Here is a 14,847-nt window from a genome sequence, read left to right on the forward strand (position 1 = left end):
GTGTAGTTTTCAGTGTCCATGCCTTGCAAACCTTTTCTCAGATTTCCCCTTAAGTATTTCAAGTTTATTAGTCTGTTGTAAATGGTACTGTTTTAATTTCAATTTCCTTTTATTCATTGTTGTATATAGAAACACAATAGATTTTTGAATACTGATCTTGTATTCTGTAACCTTGCTAAATTCACCTATTAGTTCTCCTACTGTTTTTGTAAATCCCATCAGAATTTCTACAGTCATGTTGTTTGCATATAAAGACAGTTTAGTTTCCTCCTTTCCAATCTAGATGCCTTTTATTTCTATCTATTGCCTCATTGTACTAAGAACCTCCAGTACAAGGGTAAGAGCAGACATCCTTACCTCACTCCTGATCTTAGGGAGAAAGCAGTCAGTCTTTCACCATTAAGTCTGACATTAGCTGTGAGTTTTTCATGGATGCCCTTTATTAAGTTGAGTAAGATCCTGGGGGCCAGCCCCATGCTGAGTAGTTAAAGTTCTGCACACTCTGCTTTGGTGGCCCGGGTTCGTGGGTTCGGATCCCGGGTACAGACCTACTCATCAGCCATGCTGCGGAGGCATCCCACGTACAAAATAGAGGAAGACTGGCACCGATGTTAGCTCAGGGCTAATCTTCCTCTAGCAAAAAAAGAGGAAGATTGGCAACAGATGTTAGCTCAGGGCAAATCTTCTTCACCCAAAAAGAAAAGGTTGAAGATCCCTTCTACACCAATTTTGCTATGAGTTTATATCAAGAACAGATGCCAGGGCCGGCCCCGTGGCTTAGCGGTTGAGTTCGCGCCTTCCGCTGCAGGCGGCCCAGTGTTTCATCCATTCGGGTCCTGGGCGCGGACATGGCACTGCTCATCAGGCCATGCTGAGGCAGCATCCCACATGCCACAACTGGAAGGACCCACAACTAAAAATATACAACTAGGTACCAGGGGGCTTTGGGGAGAAAAAGGAAAAATAAAAAAAAGATCTTAAAAAAAAAAAAAACCTTTAAAAATTCTTCTAAAAAGAACAGATGCCAGAGTTTGTCAAATGCTTTTTTTGTGTCCTTTGAGATAATCCTATGGCTTTTTGTCTTTTAGTTTTTTAATCTGGTGAATTACATTGACTGATTTTCAAATGTTAAACCAAACTTTCTTTCCTGGGACAAACCCCATTGACCATGATGTATTTTCCTTCTGTATATTGTTAGATTTGATTTGTTAAAATTTTGCTTGGAATTTTTTTCCTCTATGTTCATGAGGAATATTTGCCTGTAGTTTCCTTGTAATGTCTCTGTCTGGTTTTGGTAGGTTTTAGGGTAAATGCCAACCTCATAAAATGACTTGAGAAATATTTGATCCTCTTCAATTTTCTGGAAGAGTTTGTGTAGAATTCCTTTTTAACCTGAATAGTCTGGCCAATGTTTTATCAGTTTTATTGAAATTCTCAGTAAAAATCTTTTGATTTCGTTGATTTTGTTTTCACTGATTTTTCTCTTTTGTCTTTCTGTTTTCAACTTCATTTATTTCTGCTCTGATTTTTATTATTTCCTTTCTTCTGTGTACATTGATTTGATTTACTCTTCCTTTTATAGTTTCTCAAGGTGGGAACTAAAGTATAAATCTAAGACCTTTTTTCTTTCCTAATATAGGCACTTAGTTATAAATTTCTCCCTAAGTATTCCTCTAGCAGTATCCTACAAAATTTGATATGTTGTGTTTTAATTTTCATTCAGTTCACAATACTTTCTAATTTAACTTTTAATTTCTTCTTTAGAATTGTATTATTTCATTTCCAAATACTTGGGAATTTTCCAAAGATCTTTCTGTTATTGATTTCTAAATTAATTCCATTACGGTCTATAGAGTAAAGGGCTAAACAGGCTTGGAATGTTCAAATTCTGAACATTCCAAAGAAAGGACTGGCCCTTGATCAGTTCCTGGGAGAGAATCTCTAAGCTCTTGGAATATCCTACCTGATAAGAGAGTCTTTGCATATCTCGGGCTTTGGGCCACACCAGATGTCATACTTAAAGTGTGGTTATGGTAGAGGCCTTGGGCCACACTCTACCAGTCTGACCTCTAGACGGACTGGAAACCGAATAATTGAGATCAGTTCCATGGGCACTCCACGCCTACATAACTGATTCCCAATAAAGACCCTAACCACCAAGGCTCCAGTGAGCTTCCCTGATTGGCGATACTCCATGAGTGCTGCACCCCATCACTGCTGGGAGACTTAAGTGCTATCCATATGACCCACTGGGAGAAGACCACTGAAAGCCTGAACCTGGTCTCTCCTGGACTCTGCCTCAAGCACCTTTTGCCTTTAGTAATTTTAATCTGTAGCCTTTTGCTATAATAAACTGTAACCATGACTACCATAGCTTTTCTGAGTTCTGTGAGTCTTTCTAGTGAACCACTAACCTGAGGGTGGTCTTGGAATCCCTGAGGAGAGAACATACTTGAGAACATACCCTTCTAATTTGTTGAAACTTGTTCCTGGCCCAGAATATAGTCAATCTGGATAAATGTTCCATTACGCTTGAAAAGAATGTGTAGTCTGCTTTTGGGTGGAGTGTCATATAAATGTCAACTAGGTCAAATTGGTAGATTGTGTTGTTCCAGGGTTTTATAGCCTTACTGATCATCTGTCTACTTGTTCTAGCATTCATTGAAACAAGGGGATTGAAGTCTCTGAGCAGAATCATCAGTAGCTGCTTTAGGGTTTAACTTATCCCCCTGCTTCAAATGATATTATACCACTTCACATATAGTACAGCACCTTTACAGCTGCATACTACCATTTCTCTCTTTCCAGTCTTTATTTTCTTCTTATATACATTTTACTTTTACATAGGTTATAAATCCTAGCCTACATGGTTATTATTTTTATTGAAATGGTCAATAATCTTTTAAAGACACTTAAATAAGAAGGAAAAATGCACACAGTCACAACATAGCTATGATTTCCAGTGCTCTTCGTTCCTTCGTGCACATTCATATTTCCTCCTGGTATCATCTTCCTTCTACCTAAAGGGATTTCTTTAACATTTCCTATAGTGCAGTTCAGCTGATCATTTCTTTCAGCCACGGTATGTCTGAAAAAGGCTTTATTTGGCCTTCATTTTGAGAGACATTTTCACTGAGCATCGATTCAGGGTTGAGAATTTGCCCCCCACACACACTCTAAAAGTGTTGCTCCATTGTATTCTTATTTGAATGGTTTCTGACAACAAATCTGCCATCACCCTTATGTTTATTCATCTGTATGTAATCTGTCTTTTTTTCTGGCTGCTTTTAAGATTTCCTCTTTATCACTAGTTGCGAGCAGTTTGGATTATGAAGTGCTTTGGTTTAGTTTTCTTCATCTTTCTTGTGCTTCATTGAGCTTTCTGGATCTGAGGATTTATAGTTTTCATAAAATCTGAAAAACATTTCAGCTATTATTTCTTCAAAAATTTTTTATGTTACCCTCCTCCCTCCTTAGGGGACTCCAATTACACACATATTTCAGCCACCTGAAATTGTCCTATAGTTCACTTACGCTCTTTCCACGTTTTTAAAAAAATTTTTTCCCTCTGTTTTATTTTGGATAGTTTCTATTGCTATGTCTTCAGGCTCACTAATCTTTCTTTTAATGTCTAATCTGCCATTAATCACATCTAGTGTGTTTTTCATCTTGGACACTGTAGTTTTCATCTCTAGAAACTTGACTTAGGTTTATTTTTGTCCACCTTGTCTCAATTAAATTTTTTAAACAGAAGGAACACAGTTATAATAAGGGTTTTAATGTCCCTACAGCCCTAGATGCTCAATATTCATTCCCCTTCCATTTAGAGCAAAAGTTGTTGAAGCAGTTGCAAAAAAAAGCAAACAAAAAAACAGTAAGCAGCCTCTCTCTAGTGTGAACTCTTGAAATTTCCTTTGAAAGGGAATACAAGATAAACTGAACAAACTCAATGGGAGCATTAGTCAAGTTTATTTATATAAAGCACTCAACAAATGTTTGCTGTTACTGTCGTTAAAGTATTATTACTACCACCACCAATTGTCCTAAGTACTCAGGGGGAAAAAAAGTGAACAAATCCACCATTTGGTAGAACAGCTCCAGAACCAGTCAAAAGGAAGCACTTGATTGGAGCTTCCTAAATGTGCTTTAAGGCTCACTTGTGCAAAACTAAAGCCACCAAAAAACAATAAAAAGAGATAAATTGTTTCATAATCTGCCTCCTGCTTGCATGAGAAGCAACCAAATAATGCACAACTTGGCATCAGGGTTTAACAAAGAAAAACAAATTCTCCAGAGTGTGGTCAAAGGGCCAGGAAAAAATGAGTCTATTCTTTGGCACTTTTTACCACCGCAGGCTGGACTCTGACCACAAATGCTCATGAAGATGACCAAGGCCCTCAGGGACCTGCCAAACCCACTGAAACAAAGAAAGACCAAATCTAGTCCAATACGGTTTGTCTATCGTCTGCATTTTGAGTCCTGAAATACTTGAAATCCAGTCATCTAGGGCTGCGATCCATGGCCATGCACAGTTGATAAGAATATTCAAACCAGCTACACAACTTCATCCTCCACTGTGAGGACAGACTGGTGTTTTCTGAGGGTGTGTCTTCTAATTAGGCAGATAGGTGGACACCCAAGGTCTGGGCTGGCAAATGGGTTCCCAGCAAGGACTCTATTCTTGGGTAAGGGGCCCTTTATGGTAAATATTGTTCCTTTCCTTCTCCTAAATGCTATGACATTCATTCCATGAGCCACTGGGCACATCTCAGAGCAAGAGCAGAGTCTTAATTTACCACAGTGCATTCGTGGCTACACAGCTTAATTCCAGAATATTTAGGTCTCTGTCAAAAGCTGCTTACAGGACCTCTGGACTGGACTATAAATTTTCAAGTGTCTGGGATCAGGTCAACACTGTCTGAGAAGCAGAGTCCTGAGGTCACAGCCCAGATTGGCCCCCCTTAAAATGTCAGATGACACCTTGTCAGCTTGGAAGGCAATCATCAATGATGTTTTTAGCTATTTTCTTTTTTCCAGAAAAATGCATGACAAAAAAAGTGAAAAACAGACTTGATAAATAGCTCATGTGACGGCATTGCCTAATGAACATCTCAATAAGATCTGCATCTCCAAAATCAAAGCTGTGTACAAAAGGGGTAGAAATTAAGGGGGCTGGCCCGGTGGTGCAGCGGTTAAGTTCACACATTCTGCTTCAGCAGCCCAGGGTTCACCAGTTTGGATCCCGGGTGTGGACCCACACACTGCTTGTCAAGCCATGCTGTGGCACGTGTCCACATATAAAGTAGAGGAAGATGGGCACAGATGTTAGCTCTGGGCCAGTCTTTCTCAGCAAAAAGAGGAGGATTAGCGACAGATGTTGGCTCAGGGCTAATTTTCCTCAAAAAAAAGAGGGGATAGAAATTAAGTGCTTCCTGACCAAGCATCAACGCCAACTTTAAAGCATGGGTGAAAAAAGCAGCTGACCACGTGCTGTGATATAAAGAATGCTGAGTAGCCACTGGACCCCAAATTTATCTTCCTGCCACCGGAGGGAATTCCCACACATAGGCTCACTTCTGAAAGGTCTTTTCTATGAAAGGTAACACATTTTAAGTAAATTGATGATAATAAAATCATTTAGATCACACGTGACTGCTCTTGAAGCTCTTCCAGTGCGTTAGCCTGCTTGGTCTTGTCTAATAGGAACTATGCTCCTCCCAATCTTGTAGAAAAAGAAACAGTCTCAGAAAAGTTCAATGACTTGCCTCAGGTCTGTACAGGGGCCGGAACTGGAAATTACAAGGAAGCCCAGAACCTGGGGCAGAACACATCTGCCCCAGGTAATATTCCCAGAGAGGAAATAAGGATGCCAAGTCTGATGCAGGCTGGAGTGTCCAAAGCAGAGGTGATCCACAGACACCAGTAAACCAGTGGGACATCACTGCTGGGAGGACCTCTGGCAGGAGACTCGGCAGCTTAGAGCAGGCCGAGGAGCCTGGACACTCAAGAGCTCCAACACGCTCAGCCCCTGAAGTGCTCTCTTTCCGTGTGACTTACAGAACGGAAGACGGCAAACTGGCCTCTCCACCCTGTGCTTCCTTCCTCTTCCAGGTTTCATCCTCTCTGAAAGGGAGCTCCATTTCATTTCCCCAAGGGCTACACTTTCCTGGAGGCTTGGCTGAGGACGTGGAGAGCTACACATCTCATCGCCAAAAGCTCCAGTGATCACTGAGGGGTTAACATCGCAGATTCCTTCAGGATTGTCTGAATCAGGGATCCCTCAGCTGGGAGCCTGAACTGGGTAGGGAAGACTGAAGAGTTTCAACAGCAATAAAGGTTCATTTATCGAGGCCCCTTCAGCACCTGCACTGGGCCTGGGGTTTGACGTGCACCCTTTACAACCCCCACAGCCACCCTGCAAGGAAGGCGTTAACAGCACCCTATAGATAAGACTGAACGTGGGGCTCCACAGCTAGTAAATGATAAAGCCAAGCCCTGACCTCTGGTCTATCTGACTACAAAATCCTGCTCACGATATCCTGTCTCACTGAGCCTCTGACAGCACATCCAGTGTCTGATGACAGCAATGACAATAACAACACGTTTCAAATTGTAAAAGCATAGAAACCAAAGTCTGGAGCCTTAGGACAGTGGTTTTCTCTCCCACCAAGAGCTGCAGCACCCCAGGCAGCGCCCCGGATCCTCAGCCTCCCACTCCCTGTCTGTGTCACGAAGGGCTGGACCACTGAGATACCATTTTGAGCTGTATAACTTCAGAAGACCCACAGCCAAAACAAATATTTTGATTTTTTTTAATCGCATTAAAATGAACAGGGAATTAATTGCTTATGAAGTCATGCAGCACAATAGAAGGCTATAAAATTAAACGAACTATGTACCACAACATCAGGCGTTGTTTCCTCATTTATCTTAACCACATCTCTGGAAGCCAGGCCCGGGACGGGTACACCTGATCCTTTACTGTAACATGACCTGCAGAGGAGTTTATAACTGGAAGTACCAGAAAAACTTACTATAATACCACATCTCTGATAATCCAGCCCTGTGGTAAGGACTTCAAAAGCAGCAAGACAATTTCCGGGGAGCTCAATTTCCAAGGCTGAAAAGAAACTCAGGAAAAGAGATTCAAGATCCTCAAAGCAAAGTCCTGGCAAAGGCAGCCCCAGATTGCTGGTCCTGCATTCTCCCCTCTAGAACGGCCGGGCTCCCACAGGTGTCAGATGTACTCAAATCAATGGGAGAACAAGCGCCTGTAAGGGTGTAGGAGAGAGAGCTAAGGGAAACCACAAAATGCTGGGGGCTGGCCTAGATCTCGGGTGAAGTCCCTGTCGATCCAGAGCTTCTGTGATTTTTAGTGGTCTCTGGGCTGGGAGCCACAGTTGGCCCCTTCTGAGTGCTTTTACAAATCGCTGTCTTCCTTCCAGAGAGCATATTCTTCTTGGGAGGTGTGCACATACACGTGCGCACGCACACACACACATATACACACAATGCTCATAACAGAAGAGGATGCCAGGCCCCGAATTAGACATTACCTGCTACAGCAGATGATCTTTCAATGTCCCTTCCAGCTCTGTGATTCTGTGAGCAAATGAGATGCTAATTCAACCTGAAATGCTCACTAAATGAGTTTGTAATTTGAAAATTTGCTCTTTAAGTCTCTGCTTAGTAACCACATCATAGTAATAACAATATGCAGTGAGTGCTAGCTACATGCCAGACAGTTTTCTGAGACTGACATAATTTTTCTAACCTTCATAAGAGCGAGGGAGGATTTCAGAGGTGAGGGAACTGGGGCTCTGAGCTGTTACGTAACTCACCCAAGATGACACAGGCAACAAGCAGCAGAGCTAGGAGCCCATCCAGACACTGACTCCCGAGTTCTTGCTCTTAGCCTTTGCGTTACGCTCTCTCACGTGGCTGATTTGTCGGTCCTCATACAGAAAGCAGTACTATGCGGTGGCTAAGAACGTGAGCTCTGGAGCCAGACTCCCTGGTTCCCAACCCCCAGCTGACTTTATATGCAAAATGCTATGCGCTTAGAACAGTATCTGGCATATAGCAAGCAGTAGAAAAACAGTAACTATCACGATTATTCTTTACATCACTATTATCTTTAGGTAACAGTAGGCGGGAAGGTCTCCAAATGGGAGCGTTTTATTCATTTGTTATATCATTTTTATATATTTTAATAACAGCTTTCCTGAGATATTTATAAAACCACAAAATTCACCTGTTTAAAGTGAACAATTCAGTGGTTTTAGGATATTCACAAAGTGTGGAACCATCACCACTAGCTAATTCCAGAACATTTTCATCACCCCCAAAAAAATCCTGTACCTATTAGCAGTTACTCCCTATTCCACTCTCCTCCCAGACCCTGGGAACCACTAATCCACTTTCTGTCTCTATGGATTTGCCTATCCCACATATTTCATATAAATGGAATCATATAATATGTGACCTTTTGTGTCCGATTCCTTTGACTTAGCATAATGTTTTCAAGGTTCATACCTCTTGTAGCAAGTATCAGAATTTCATTCCTTTTTTCAAAATTGAGGAGAAATTCACATAACATAAAATTAGCCATTTTAAAGTGAACAATTCAGTGGCATTTATTACACTCCCAACATTGTACAATCTCCATCTCTCTCTAATTCCAAACATTCCACTCCTTTTTATTGCTGAATAATATTCCATTGCATGGATATAAAACATTTCATGAATCTGCTCATCAGCTGAGGAACATTGGGGTTGTCTACACTTTCTCGATATTATGATGAATGCTGCTGTGAATATTCATGTACTGGCTTTTGTGTGGATATATGTTTTCAATTCTCTTGGATACAGACCTAGAATGGAATTGGTAGGTCATGTGGTAGTCCTATGTTTTGTTATGTTATTTTTAATCTTTATGCTAAAAATGACATATCTCACTGTCAAACTGCTGGGTAAAATAAGAAGTGAAGATACACAGACTTTTGAGGAGACGGACCTGGATTCAAACCCTTGCTTCTTCATTCACTAGCTCTGTGACTCTGAGCGAGCTACTCAGTGTCTCCAAGCCTCTGTTCCCTCATCAAGCAAATGAGAATAACAACACTGGCTCCCACTGATTAGTACTAGCCCAGTGCCTGGCATATAGCAAAGTAAGTACTTGATAAATAGTAACTACTCTTATCAATAAGCACCTTTCCTTGAGGGGAATGACAATCCTCCCCAAGTTTTTTGAGGGGTACCTGAAAAATATAAAAGCATCAAGAAGAAAGTAACAATCCACTCAGAATCAAGCACAGGAAACATTTTAACAGGGACCTTCGACCTTGATGGCCATGATGCCATGGAAACTCGGGTCTTGGTTCTAGTTTCCTTCCTTAAGAAGAGTGGCCTCGTCACCCTAGGAGATCCCCACAGGGCAAAGCGCAGCCCCTGGGAGCCCCGACAACGGCAAGGAGTGAGAGATGCCCGTGAGCAGATGAGCCCGTTCCTTCTCCATTCCACAGATTCTCACTGAGCACCGACTGTGTGCAGTGCTCTGGTGAGAGCTGCACTCCAGGGAAGAGGCCATGGTCTTCTCCCTGGAGAAGCTCCACCTCTAGTGGACTGGAGGACAAAGGTACTTCCAAAACAACGTGAAAAGCGCAGTGACCGAGACAGGCATGATATCACAGAAGAACCAAGAACAAGCACCTCAGTGGAGCTTCACCTAAGGGTCCAGCCCCCAAATGTTCTTTGGGTTCTTTGAGTCTCTGCTTGCTTCCAAAAAGAGAACCAATGAAGAGCCCGCTGACACAACCAGCATTAAATATGAATATGGGTCAGTGGCAATCAAAGGGCTCTTACTCTTCTTACATCTAAATATAAACAGGAAGCTCTGACCAGCAACCCGAGATGAGTGGCTACATGCAATGCAGCCTAGCCTCCCACCCCTCGCAGGACCGTTAAATCTAGATGCGGCCAGGCCTGGGAGATCACTGAGTCGGAGATAAACAGCTAGCAGAGGGCTTACACAGCAGATCTCCACCAGGCCCTGGGCCTCACAGCTCCTCCCACGCTCACACCCCCACTCCCACACTTTCTGGGTTTACCACATTGGCAAAAGCGAGCATTCTGCAAGGACTCCCTCCCAGGCCCCACCCCTACCACCCGTCCCCTCCACTAATGGACTTTTCTAGAAAACTAGTTTTTTCACTGCACCTAGAGGGATCTCAAAGCTTCAAAAAAAAGTGAAAAGCAGCTTCTCAAGGAAAAAAAACTGGATCGCCTGTCTTGTCTCCTCTCCTCACTCTGCAGAGGAGGAAATTCAAGCTCAGAGAGGGTTCCTGATTTGCACAAGGTCACACAGAGGGTACTGGCGGAGCCAACCCTAAGCCCTGATCCAGGGAGCTAACCACCAGAGCAGGTCCACAGCGGTTGGGACGCAGCTCCCAACACACTGGAGAACTTTTCTGCCAGGGAGGAAGCACTGGCAGTGGTTACTTGTCCGTTGTGAGCGCCAAGACACCTAGAAGGTCATGGTCATTAGCAAATAACCGATTCATAAAGGTCAGGATTAGATTCCATCACTTTGAGACTCGAACATTAATCTACAGGAAATACTCTGGGAAATCCTCCTTGGGCTTCTACAGTCCTCGCTATCAGGGATTTTCTGTCCATGAAAAACAGGAACTGCGTCCACTCCTGCCAAACCCCCCACTACTGAATGCAGACTTGTAAATCCTGTCTCTTTTCGAGCGATCCGTGCCCTGAACGTTTTAACATAGGAGACGCTGTCAAGCCCTGCGGGAGTCTCTGTAAACGTCGTCACAGAGAACCGCGCACATCGCAGAGGTTCGGCTCCCGGCCTGCGGATAAAGGCCTGCGGAAAGCACAGCTTTCTAGAAACGGCCCAGGAGTCCCTTAGGAGGCTCAACCATCCAAGCTTAATAAAGAAGACTGGCAAGTTCACCCTTCTTCTCCGATCCCTGACCTAGCGTGGAATCTCGTAAGGATCCAAATTTCCGGGCCTGTGAGCAACGAGTCGGGCCCAGGAGCAGCTGCCCGAGGCGGGCGGGAGGGGCAGGATCCGCGCATGCGTGGAGCCCCGGCGAGGACGCGACTCTCGCGCCCCCTGGCGGCGGCGGGTGGCACGCCGCGGGAAGGCCTCGGGTGGCTGCTCGCCTGGAGTCCCGGCGGTGTGGCCCAAAACGGAGCTTTTAGCACGTGACTCGCTCGGAGGTCCTCTGTGCGATCCTGGTTTTTGCACGTGCCATGAGTACCAAGTACCCTACGGCTGAAATAAGAAACCCAAGTGCTGGCTATGCTGTTCAGGGAGAAGGAAGTTCTGCAAGACCTCCTGCAAAGTCCACACTGGCCCTGGGGGCCCGCTCAACTCGATCCGGGCATCTCGGAGCCCCCCAGGAGCGACTTAGCCTCTTGCAGTCCGGCCTTGGGTCTCGGCCCCTGCGAGTTCCTATCCAAATGATACGCCAGCCCTGACCTACGACGCAAGCACTTGACAGCAAAGGAGAACAAGCACCCAGGGCTGAAGCAGGGGGTCGCCCTCACTGCTCCTCTTAAATGGGGACTCTACCCCTTTCTCTCTCTCAAGGCTGTTGTGAGGATTAAGGGCGATAAGGGCCACGTGCTTAGAATGCTGTTTAGAAGGAATTATTTCTAATGCTGTAATTATTAATAATAATTTACCACTATTATTTCAGAACCTGGCACACAGTAGGAGCTCAACACACCGCAGAACCTCTCCCTGTCTTGCCAGGCTGTGGTGTGCCCTGCAGGGCAGCTGCAGGCCTCTGCCTGGTTGGTGGGTCAAGGCACTGAGCAAGGAGGCCCAGCCAAGGCCCAGCACAGCCCCCTGCTCTTCTGCATCAGTCCCAGCATGACTGGGGGAGAGCTGGGACAGTCAGCTCCGACACCCTCCTTCCCACAGAACAGTCTGTGCTCTGTTCCCGCCCCCAGAGAGCTCAGAGCTTTCCAAATATGGATGCTTTTTTCATTCCCCAAGCATCAGGAACATTTAGGGGAAGAAAATGAACACCAGACATGGTTTGGAAATGATGGAAGCCAAGTGATAGCTGGTGGCAGAAGAGCACTGTACTGGGAGTCAGGAGTCCTGGTTTTAAAATGTCAAGTGGGAGTACGGACTAGGTGGTCTTTTATAACCTGGCCAGCTTTGTATGAGCGGAGGCCCGAAGGATATCCTAAAAGTAAGGACACAAATCCAAGGAGAGAAAAAGAGCAGCTAGCACATGATGCAGGGGAGAAAACTGCAGTAAGAGGCCCAAAGAGTCACTGGCTTTCAAAGACAATGAGCCATGGGCGATGGGCTCTTCAGAGCCATCAACCTGAAAGACAGGCCACAAACCGGGATGATCCGACCTGAAGGTATGTGTGGGTAGAAGAGGAGATAGCGACAAGACTGTTTGTTTTTATCAGGCCCATACCAGAACCTATTTTCATCTAAAATGGAGAGAATTTCAGAATACACTGAAAACATTGCACTTTTGCTTAAGCAATCTGCATGTTACAAGGGGAGAGTTTATCTTTGACAGTGTACTCCCAGATGCCAGGGGAAAATGTTTAAAGAAGCATCCCACTGCAAGTACCCACGTGTGCCAGGCACTGTCCCTGGTGCAAACGCAGGGATACAAAGCAAGAGCTTAGATGGGACACAGCCTCAGAGCCCACCCCAGGGCAGGCATTCACATATTTGCTGCTTTAAGGAATTAATGATACAGTCCAGTTTGAGAGAGGCAAGTGACAGATGTGAAGTAAAAACTGAATGCCAAATTGGATGGTACTAACTATAAATAGGGAGGGAATCAGAAAAAGGAGAGATTGAAGTGGACAAGGGAGCCGGAGAGGTTGTCACTAAGGTGTCACCTGGGGTGGATTCCTCACAGGACAAAGGAGAGGACTCCAGGTTGGAGGGAGAAGATAAGCAGAGGTGGGGAATGGGCCCCATAGGGGCGAGGGCTGACGGGCAGGCCAGCAGGCAGCCTGGAGCAGAGTGTGGGTGGGACAGAGCAGGACATGGGGCCGGCTTGGCAAGACCAGGACAGAGCCTCCAGAATCTGGAAAAATGCACGGTCATGCCTCGACTTGTTATGGTTAGCAGAAGGACTTGTCAGGAACTCGAGCTGCAACAATAAGGAAAAAGATGACTTGGGGAGGGGGGCAGTCCACTCTTGATAACTTGAATGTGGATTTTTCCCTGGTACATTAGACCTCAGACTGACTCGTCCCGACACTTGGGCCACTGTCTACTTGCTGTCTTCACCACATTTTAACTTCAACCTATTTAAGAATATAAATGTGCCACAAATGTACAAATGCTCCCGTGTTTCAGACCTTGAAAACCGCAGGGGAAAGCTCTGCGTCATCTGCGTCCCTCCTCCCTTTCAGGAGCCCAGAGCCCTGGCAGGCACTCTGCCTATAGGTAGAGCTCCCCCGTTACGTGCTGGGGGCCTGGAGAGCTCCAGGCTCAGTTCTTGCCTTCCTCACTCTGTGGTCTTCTGAGTGAGCTTCAGCCACTCCGGGGTTGTAACCAAATCTATATACAGTCAGTTCCTGAATCCTGACCAACGAACCAAAAGCCTAGAGACCCTTATGCTGAGCAGCAGCCCCAGAATTAGAATGGTTCCCTGGACAGCACCCCCTTGTGGTCACAGAAATATCACCATGTTCAACTCCGACTCAGTTTCTTGCCCCCATCCTCCAAGGAAAACTGGCTCCTCCTCCTGTAATTCTTACCTGGTTTAACAACATCATTACCTGCCCAATGAGCTAAGCTAAAAATCTCACAGTTGTCTTGATTCCTCCCTCAACCATCTTCCCACACCAACTCCCCAACACACACACTGTCTCCACGGCCTGCTGCAATCCAGGCTTCTACAGTATTTGTCAGAACCCAGCTAGGACAAAGGAATCACTCTCGTTCTTTCAAGAAAAGGAGATTTAATGGATGGAATTGTCTACATAAGGGATGAAACATATGAGAGGCCAAACAGGATGGTATGGCATCCCAGAATTCTGCAGCAGCAGGAGGCCACTAACATCCCCAGGGCTGAGGGGGGAGGTGGAGTTACAGGAGCCCAGAAGCTGGGGCTAATGGGTGGGAGACAGAACACAGCAGAAGCTCCCTAGTGGGAGCTGAAACCACAGACCGCAGTGGAGCAACTGAGGAGATGCAATTGCTGTTAAAGGTGCCGCCTGAAGCAGAGAGATAAATATACCCCGGCTTCTCTCTCCCCTTGCCCTCTACTTTTCTGCCAGTGCTTCCTATTGGCCAAGCCCAGGCAGAAACCAACTGATGTGGGCACCATGGAAACAGCCTGTAGAAGCCAGGCCCCCTGAAATGCAGGACAACAGAGGAGAAGGGCCCAAAGCCAGCTCACCTCCCCAACCAGGCTCCTTTTTCATAAACTTTAATTCTTTCGAATCTATTCTCCACTCTATGCCAGAAAGACCTTTCTTGGTTATAAACTTGATTATGTCATTCCTCCTGCTTAAAACCTGGCAGTGGCTGGGAGTTTCCTGGCAGGAAAAAAATAGGAGTCATCCACCAGGCTGATTTTGTCAATCACTTGCAAATATAGGAAGGCTGCTTCCCGTGACTATGACATGTACTGAATACCAAGTTGCATTTACTACGAGTTTAACTTTATGACGTGGGGTGAGCTGCTACTCAAGGTACTACCATAGAAGAAAAGAGAGACTTGTCCTCATTCAGCCTGAAACTGGGAACTAGCTAAAGATCGTTCCTTTCTGACCGGGATTGTTTGCCATGATCAAGAGGATCAGGGCTCCAACGAAAAGATGCCACGTAGA

General features: G+C 45.2%; 1 protein-coding gene across 22 annotated transcripts in view; it reads right to left on the reverse strand.

Annotated features, from left to right (window-relative positions):
• The window catches only part of TTC7B (tetratricopeptide repeat domain 7B), a 246,032-nt gene that overhangs the window by 189,003 nt on the left and 42,182 nt on the right, over window positions 1–14,847 (reverse strand). The window lies entirely within an intron of this gene.

The sequence above is a fragment of the Equus caballus genome, chromosome 24 (genome assembly GCF_041296265.1).
Source record: "Equus caballus isolate H_3958 breed thoroughbred chromosome 24, TB-T2T, whole genome shotgun sequence".
NCBI classification, from domain to species: Eukaryota; Metazoa; Chordata; class Mammalia; order Perissodactyla; family Equidae; genus Equus; species Equus caballus.